The sequence below is a fragment of the Leuciscus leuciscus genome (genome assembly GCF_965113295.1).
Source record: "Leuciscus leuciscus genome assembly, chromosome: 2".
In the NCBI taxonomy this organism is placed as follows: Eukaryota; Metazoa; Chordata; class Actinopteri; order Cypriniformes; family Leuciscidae; genus Leuciscus; species Leuciscus leuciscus.
In genome coordinates this window covers 53,252,748-53,260,692 of record NC_138726.1, presented here as the reverse complement: position 1 = coordinate 53,260,692, position 7,945 = coordinate 53,252,748, and the positions used below count along the sequence as shown (strand labels likewise).

General features: G+C 36.1%; 1 protein-coding gene and 2 long non-coding RNA genes across 4 annotated transcripts in view; 2 read left to right on the top strand and 1 right to left on the bottom strand.

Annotated features, from left to right (window-relative positions):
• The window catches only part of LOC309482674, a 460,652-nt gene that overhangs the window by 145,413 nt on the left and 307,294 nt on the right, over nucleotides 1–7,945 (top strand). The gene's annotated exons all lie outside the window — the stretch shown is intronic.
• The window catches only part of kdm6ba (lysine (K)-specific demethylase 6B, a), a 94,264-nt gene that overhangs the window by 78,158 nt on the left and 8,161 nt on the right, over nucleotides 1–7,945 (bottom strand). The gene's annotated exons all lie outside the window — the stretch shown is intronic.
• LOC309482687 lies at nucleotides 3,579–7,051 on the top strand. Its single transcript, XR_014200359.1, has 2 exons — nucleotides 3,579–4,068; nucleotides 4,100–7,051. It is a non-coding gene; the product is annotated as an uncharacterized lncRNA (long non-coding RNA).

The following is a 7,945-nucleotide window of genomic DNA, read 5'->3' as shown; positions in this document are numbered from 1 at the left end:
ATTCATCCTTAAAAAAAATGTTCTTGGGAATAACAGCAGGGCTTGATTTCTACTTGCCCCTGTGATATTCATGTGACATTCATATGCAAAGATGTGATTCATTTAAATGTATAATTCTATATTTACAATTATAGTTTAAAAAAAAATATTTCTTTTTTTAAAATCATTTAAAATATTAACTACATATTTTTTTAACACATATAAATCAACTCAATCAGGAACACAATGGAAATGACACCGTTATTATAATTATACAGGGAACTCCAATAGATTATGTGGTTTCTACCTGAATAAGTAAGTTTACTTCAAGTTTTTTTAAGTAAGTAAGTAAGCGTTATTTATCAACATAAAAAAATTAAGTAAAAACGACTCAGCTTTCTGATACTGTTGTTCCCATCATGCACTGGGGCATGAATAATTAATAAGGTTTTCCAGCTGTGTTTACACACTTTTATCATTGCTTTTGTTGTTAGCTTTCGTAACTTGCTGTTTTGTGTCGTTTGGAGATCATTTTCTACTCAAAATGTCTTCCTATCATTCTATTATGTAGATATGTTATCAACACAATATCTTATTTACTTAGATGTTCTAGTAAAGCATACACTTTAAAAGCATGACTTAATTCACTGATGTATTGTTTGAGTAAGATGTACTTCAAACAGAGTATTGCAAAATAAACTTCTACTAAGGAGAAATTGCTCAACAAGCTTTAACTGGCCAAGTTAAAGTACTTCATTTTTTTCATTTTACTTTGACGTTCAAAAGTTTTGGTTCAGTACATTTTTTTTTTTTTTTTTTTTTTTTAAGAAATTAATACTTTTATACTTCAAGGATACATTTAATTGATCATAACCGAACAGGAAGGAACGATGTTTATAATGTTACAAAAGATTTCTATTTTAAATAAATGCTGTTCTTTTCAACTTTCTATGAATCAAACAATCCTGAAAAAATGTATCACGGTTTCCACAAACATATTAAGCTGCTCAACTGTTTTGATAATAACAAGAAATGTTTCTTGAGCAGCAAATCATCATATTAGAATGATTTCTGAAGGATCATGTGACTCTGAAGACTGGAGTAATGAAGCAGAAAATACAGCTTTGATCACAGGAATAAATTACATTTTAAAAGATAGAAAACAGTTATATTGCAATAATATCTCACAATATTACCACTTTTACTGTATTTTGGTTGCTTTGGTGAGCAAAAAAAAAAAGTTCACACAACTCACACAAGACACAACTCACAGTTTCTAAAGAAAATGTACAAATCTAGTAAATATATTGTGTTTGCAGCTCTTCAGCTGCTGCTTTTGCAATACAAATGTGCTGTTATCTGTCATGCCAGAAAACACACTGAAAGAAGAAGAGAGGGGGAAGCAAAGACAGACAAGGGAAGAAAGAGAAGAGGGAGAGAAGTGGACAGGCCATGATTGATTCCTGTGGCTGCAGCAGCATCTGGGTAATGTCTGTCTGTGTCGGGGTTAAGCAGGGGACGTGTGTATGTGTGCAGCGTTCACATTCTGCCAGTGCTCCTGATAAAGTGCACAGCAGCATCGGAGTAAATTACAGTGGCGTGTTTTACCGTGATCACTCGTCTTCTAAGTGTTCTCTCTGTCTCTGTGAGTCTGTCTCTCTCCCCGTCAGGGCCTCTTCAACACAAAGGCCTGGAGCACAAAGAGCCCAAAGCAGTGGCTACGCGTGTGTGTGTGTGTGTGTGGGGCTTTGATTAGCTCCTTTCATTCAAAAGAGGTGGAGGGCGAAGAGGAGGTTTTGATTTTTACATCCCCGTTCGTCACCTTCCCTCAGTGAACATGGGGAGGAGAGTGAACCGACATGATGATAAGGGGAGTTATTAAAGGAAGAGTTCAGCCAAAAATGAATGTTTACTTGAATGACTTTCTGTCTTTAGTGTGAGACAAATGAGATGTTTGACAGAATGTCCCGGCTGCTCCGAGGTCGCCCTATTGATAGAGTCAATATTTGAAGACCTCTCAATATATTTATGGTTCTTCTGATGTAAAGAAAAACAAACTTTTTTATTTTACAGAAAGTCGGAGTGGCAATTTAAATGCATTTAATTAAATATTAAAATATTTATATTAGTTTTTAATTATATTTATAATACTACATTTACTAATAATTAAATAAAATAATTCAAATCAATGCGGCTCATCAACCAACATTCTTCAAAATGTCATCTTTTGCGTTCAGCAGAAGAAAGAAACTCATAGAGGTTTGGAACAACTCGAGGGCGAGTAAATGATGAAGAATTTACATTTTTGGGGAGTGAGCATCTGTTGAGCATCAAAAAGACAACAACAACTAAAGTATCAAAACTAAATCTTGAACTTGAGGACAATTACTTTCCACACTGGCAGTGGTTACAGAAACTCCTCCTCCGAGTCCCTTCTTCCCCACAGGCTCCTGCGTTCCTCTCCTCTCTTCCTCCTCCTCATGGTTAGCTGGGCCTCAGGCATACATCACTTCCTCTGTACAGAAACATTCACACAGAAACCCCTCAGGACACTGACCCACACAGGACACATTCACTGTGTACCTGTCTCACACACACACACACACACACACACACACACACACACACACACACACACACACACACACACACACACACACACACACACACACACACACACACACACACACACACACACACACACACACACACACACACACACACACACACACACACACACACACACACACACACACAGGTGGGATTCCTCTCAGAGTGACATCATGTTCTTTTCTCCAGGCTGAGAGGAGGCTGTACAGGATATCTACCCACACTCGTTCCTACAGCTTACTCAACTCTTTCTGTTTCTTTCCTTTCCTTCCTTCCTCTCTCTCTCTCTCTCTCTCTCCTTCTGTCAAGACCATATAATTAAGTTAGTTGTTGATACCCATCCATCCATCCATCCATCTATAGATATAAATATTCTATCGATACCGATAACCGATATTAATCTCATTTTATCAAAAATGAAAATTGACGGGCTAAGGTTATATTTTGTTCTTGCTTGTTTCGTTTTTTTTCTGTTAAAATGTCAGAAAGCATTTTGTATTATCCATCCGTGTTTTTAAAATTCGTTAAATGAGGGACGTTTTACTGTTAACACAGCCCTCATTATATGTCGGATTCATCTAACTTATACTTGATATTATTTTTCGACTAAGTGATTCGTTATGCTATTATTGGACTCCTGTCTATTCATTGTCAACTGTTTTCTATAAATATTGGCTAACATTTATTCAGCTATCCTGTTTAAAATGTGCAATGTTCAAACGCAAAGACAGCACGTCACAAATAGAAGCCCTTTTGGTATTTAGTATCATATTTGGATATTGGAATAATAAAGTAAGTAGCCTATCTTAATTGTACACAATGTTCCTATGTTTTTTTCTGTAAAATGTGTTTTCTATACAGAGATATCGACATCGGTAAATTCTGTATAAATCACCGATATTAATATTGCTATTATGGCCGATACCGATATTTACTGATGTTATCGGTATCGGCCACAATTTTCACATCGGTGCATCACTACTATCTATCTATCTATCTATCTATCTATCTATCTATCTATCTATCTATCTATCCACCCATCCAAAAAAACAACAGTATTTTCAAAAACAAGGCTAGAAATTAAAGCGCAGTAAAGTGATGAATGAAGGAGAAGGTGAAGAGCAGTTCTTTATGGAGAGGAGACTGTGTCCGACTGATATCCAGCTTTGGGAAGAGTTATGTGTCGTTCAAGACCTTCAAGCAGAGAGTGGTGAGCATGTGTGTGTGTGTGTGTGTGTGCAAAGGTGACCCAGTGCAGAGATGGCAGGTGATTGACAGTCTTGTCATCATGACACCATACATTAACCAGAAACCCTGCAGTCACTCTCTCACACAATCTAATTCACTTCACACTGCTGAGCGGCCCAGTCCAGATTCAAGATTCCTGTCTATGACCCACAGACGACACATTCATCTCTCCATTCCTGAAGGACACACTTTCTCAACTCCTTCCTTTTCACTTACACATCCCCACATACTGTATCATCGAAACTCTACGATCCTCTCTTAGATACAGTAATACACCGGCACAAACACTATGAAGACTTCTTCTCTGGCCAATGACACACTGACTTTAGCTAATTCCAGTTCTTTTCTATTAAAATTTAGTTTAAAGCACTTATTTAAAGCAACGGATTTGCTTAAGTTGGCTTTTTTTTTTGTTGATAACATATTACTTTTTTGTTGCGATAAAGTCGGCATGAAATGGAAGTTGCGACAGTCTTTTCTACCCAATTGTGACGTATATTAGAGTGAAACAGCTTCTCGATCAAGAACACATGTAGGACGGGGCTTGATTTTGTGATTGATTGGTTTGCTCCAAAAAAAAAAAAAAAAAAAAGATTACTTTTTAATATTTAATATTTCATGTATCAATTTGATTTGATGTCAGTCAGACTCAGTCTCATAATGGATGGTTCTTGGCCAGATTAAGCAACAACATGCTCCAAATTTACTACTGATAGTCAAAACATTGGCTTGTGTGGCTGACAGTCATTGCCTGGTGAGAGTGATGAGTGATGGGTTTGTGAAAGCTGCTGATATGCACACTATATACTTCCTGGTACTTTTAACAGAAAAGAGAATAATTACTAGTCTTGCCACTTCCAGCACCGGTTTCTTTCTTTATACCAAACAAGGTATATGAGCTCACTGTTTGATGTTAAGCAAACTCATTTGCAAGTTTTGTAATACACAATAAAAGCTGTTCATTTAGGTCAATCACGTACAGATTTAAAAGGGATAGTCCAATCAAAAGTGAATATTCTGTCGTCATTCCAAACCTGTATGAGTTGTTTCTTCCATTAAATCCAAAAGAAGATATTTTTGAAAAATGTCAAAAGTTTTAGATTGGTACGATTTTTTTATGTTTTTAAAAGAAGTCTCTTCTTCTCATCAAGGCTGCATTTATTTGATAAAAAATAAATACAAATAAAATAATAATATTGTGAAATATTATGACAATGTAAAATGACTGTTTTCTATTTTAATATATTTTAAAGCGTAATTTATTCCTGTGATCAAAGCTGAATTTTCATCATCATTACTCCAGTCTTCAGTGTCACATGATCCTTCAGAAATCATTCTAATATGATGATTTGCTGCTCAAGAAACATTCATTATTATTATCAGTGTTGAAAACGGTTGTGTACAATTTTTTTTCTCAGAATTATTTGATGAATAGAAAGTTCAAAAGAATAGCATTTATTTAAAATAGAATATTTTTTAACATTATAAATGTCTTTACTGTAACTTTTGATCAATTTAACTCACCCTTGATGAATAAAAGTATTGATATATTTTATTTATTCCCTCCAAAAAATGAAATAAAAATTCTTACTGACCCCAAACTTTTGAACGGAAGTGTTTAATGTTACAAAAGCTTTAGATTTCAGATAAATGCTGTTCTTTTGAACTTTCCATTCATCAAATAATTCTGAGAAAAAAAATTGTACACAACCGTTTTCAACACTGATAATAATAATGAATGTTTCTTGAGCATCAAATCATCATATTAGAATGATTTCTGAAGGATCATGTGACACTGAAGACTGGAGTAATGATGCTGAAAATTCAGCTTTGATCACAGGAATAAATTACACTTTACTGTTATGTATATTACATAGAAATTTAAAATTTAAAATTGTAATAATATTTCACAATATTATTATTATTTTTTGTACTTTTAATCAAATAAATGCAGCCTTGATGAGCAGAAGAGACTTTAAAAAAAACATTAAAAATCTTACCGATCTAAAACTTTTGACCGGTAGTGTATATCAAATTTTTGTTTTGTTTTGTTGTGGATGTGATGTCACTGACTAGGACAAACTGTTGAAACATTTTTCTAAATACCTTTGTTTGTGTTCAACAGAAGAAGAAAAGGCCTGCAGGTTTGAAACACCTCGAGTGTGAGTAAATGATTGCAGCATTTTCATTTTGTGTTGAACTATCCCTTTAAAGAAGACCTATTATGCACTTTTTCAAAGTCCTGATTTTTCTACTGGAACAGGTTTTCATGCTTGAATGCTCAAAAACACCTTGTTTTCCACATATTCTCCATTGTTGCAGCTCCTCTCTTCCCAGTCTGTCAGTAACGCTCTGAGTCACGACTGTTTCCCGAAACCGTACTGTCGCAAATTGGTAGTTCAACTTCAACCACGTTGGTTAATGATGTCACGCAGGTGGTGGAGTAATAACTACTTTCAATGAATCTGTTTGAGATCGAATTAATGCTAGATGTTTTTCTATAAGTTACAGACACGGCATCTGAGGACTAATTCTCATTTTTCTCAGTTGTTTTGCTTTAATGTCAGCTAGCTCATTCTGCTCAAGATAAGGATTTATGAAGTCCAAATGTCATGCAAACAAGAAACTATGCAATAACCACAAGTTTCAACACACTAGTAACCAACTCAACACGGCCTCGTCCCTTTTATTCTGCGTATGCCTCGGGCGGGAAATATCTAAACGAGAAATATCGTGACGCGTTCGTTCCCGGAAGAAAACTCAAGACTACAATTGAGGCGTTTCAGGGAGTTCAGAAACAAGTGACACTGATATAGAGAAGAACTGCCTTTGCTTTGTAAATTTGCAGCCCTTTTTTCATTCTCAAAGAGCAACATCACACACTAAAGAAAGTTGAGCATGTAAAATAAAGCACAATACGCTCTCTTTAAATGTGTCGTCCTTCTCAAACCAATGCAGAGTGTGTGTGCCCTTTCAGCAGCAAAGTCTCTAATGTTCCTCTCATCTATTACTTTCTCAATCAATCCTGTTCTTTACATCACATCTGCAGCTTTTTAATTTAAAACAAAGCAGTGTTTGCATGTGTGTGTGTGTGTGTGTGTGTGTGTGTGTGTGTGTGTGTGTGTGTGTGTGTGTGTGTAAGTCCATCACATTGGAGTGGGACAGACAGACACTGCAGAAGAGGAATCCATGGGAGCTCTTTGCATGGTTTACACATCATTAAATAAATCAATCACTGTAATTTGAATCCCAGACTGCACTTAGAGACCTCTCAGAACACCAGCCAATGAGAAGCAGCCGAGAGCTTCACAAACGGTCTCAGCTCTCCTCTGATCATGGCATAGGCGTAATTCTATGGGGGGACAGGGGGACACGTCCCCCCCAATATTCAAAGAAGGACAATTTGTCCCCCCCAATATTTGATCATACTGTATGATTATGCGGGCAATATCGATGTGATTGCAAATATGTCTTTCTTTCCAGCTCCGAAAATATAAAATCCCGGCCGGTCCATTTCCCAAATCCATTCGACTGGCCTTACACTATACAATAACAAAACCTATTTCTCCTGAAATCCATGTCATGTTTTCCCTATACCTTTAGTAGCTCGTGCACCGTCAGTGAGTTAGGAAAAACCAAACAGAAGAAGAGTTAGGAGCGCGAAATCTGACAGAGCAGGTGACGGCGGTGTCGTCTCACATGGTGAAATTTCATATGGCAGGTGACGGCGGTGTCCTCGCAGAGAAACCGAAGTACAGTTGTAAATTTATGTTTCCATTTATGGGTATTGCCAGAGTTTTTCCTGCATAAAGAATTATAAGGCGGCTGCCTCCGTCAAATTTCGTGCCGCCTCCGGCTCTCGACAAAACTCGGACAGACAGTCACATGGTCAGATACACTTTCCCCACCGTGATGGTTCTGTTGCGGTTATAAAAATATTTAAAATAATCTAATTTAATACAGTTATAATTTTTCAATGTAAATTATTTAATTTGATTGGTAACAGCCTAGTGTCTTATTATTTTAATTGGATATATTTATCAAATTTAAGAATTTGAAATGAAAGATGGAGCATACAGTTAATAAAATTAGGGGGGAAAATGCCCTT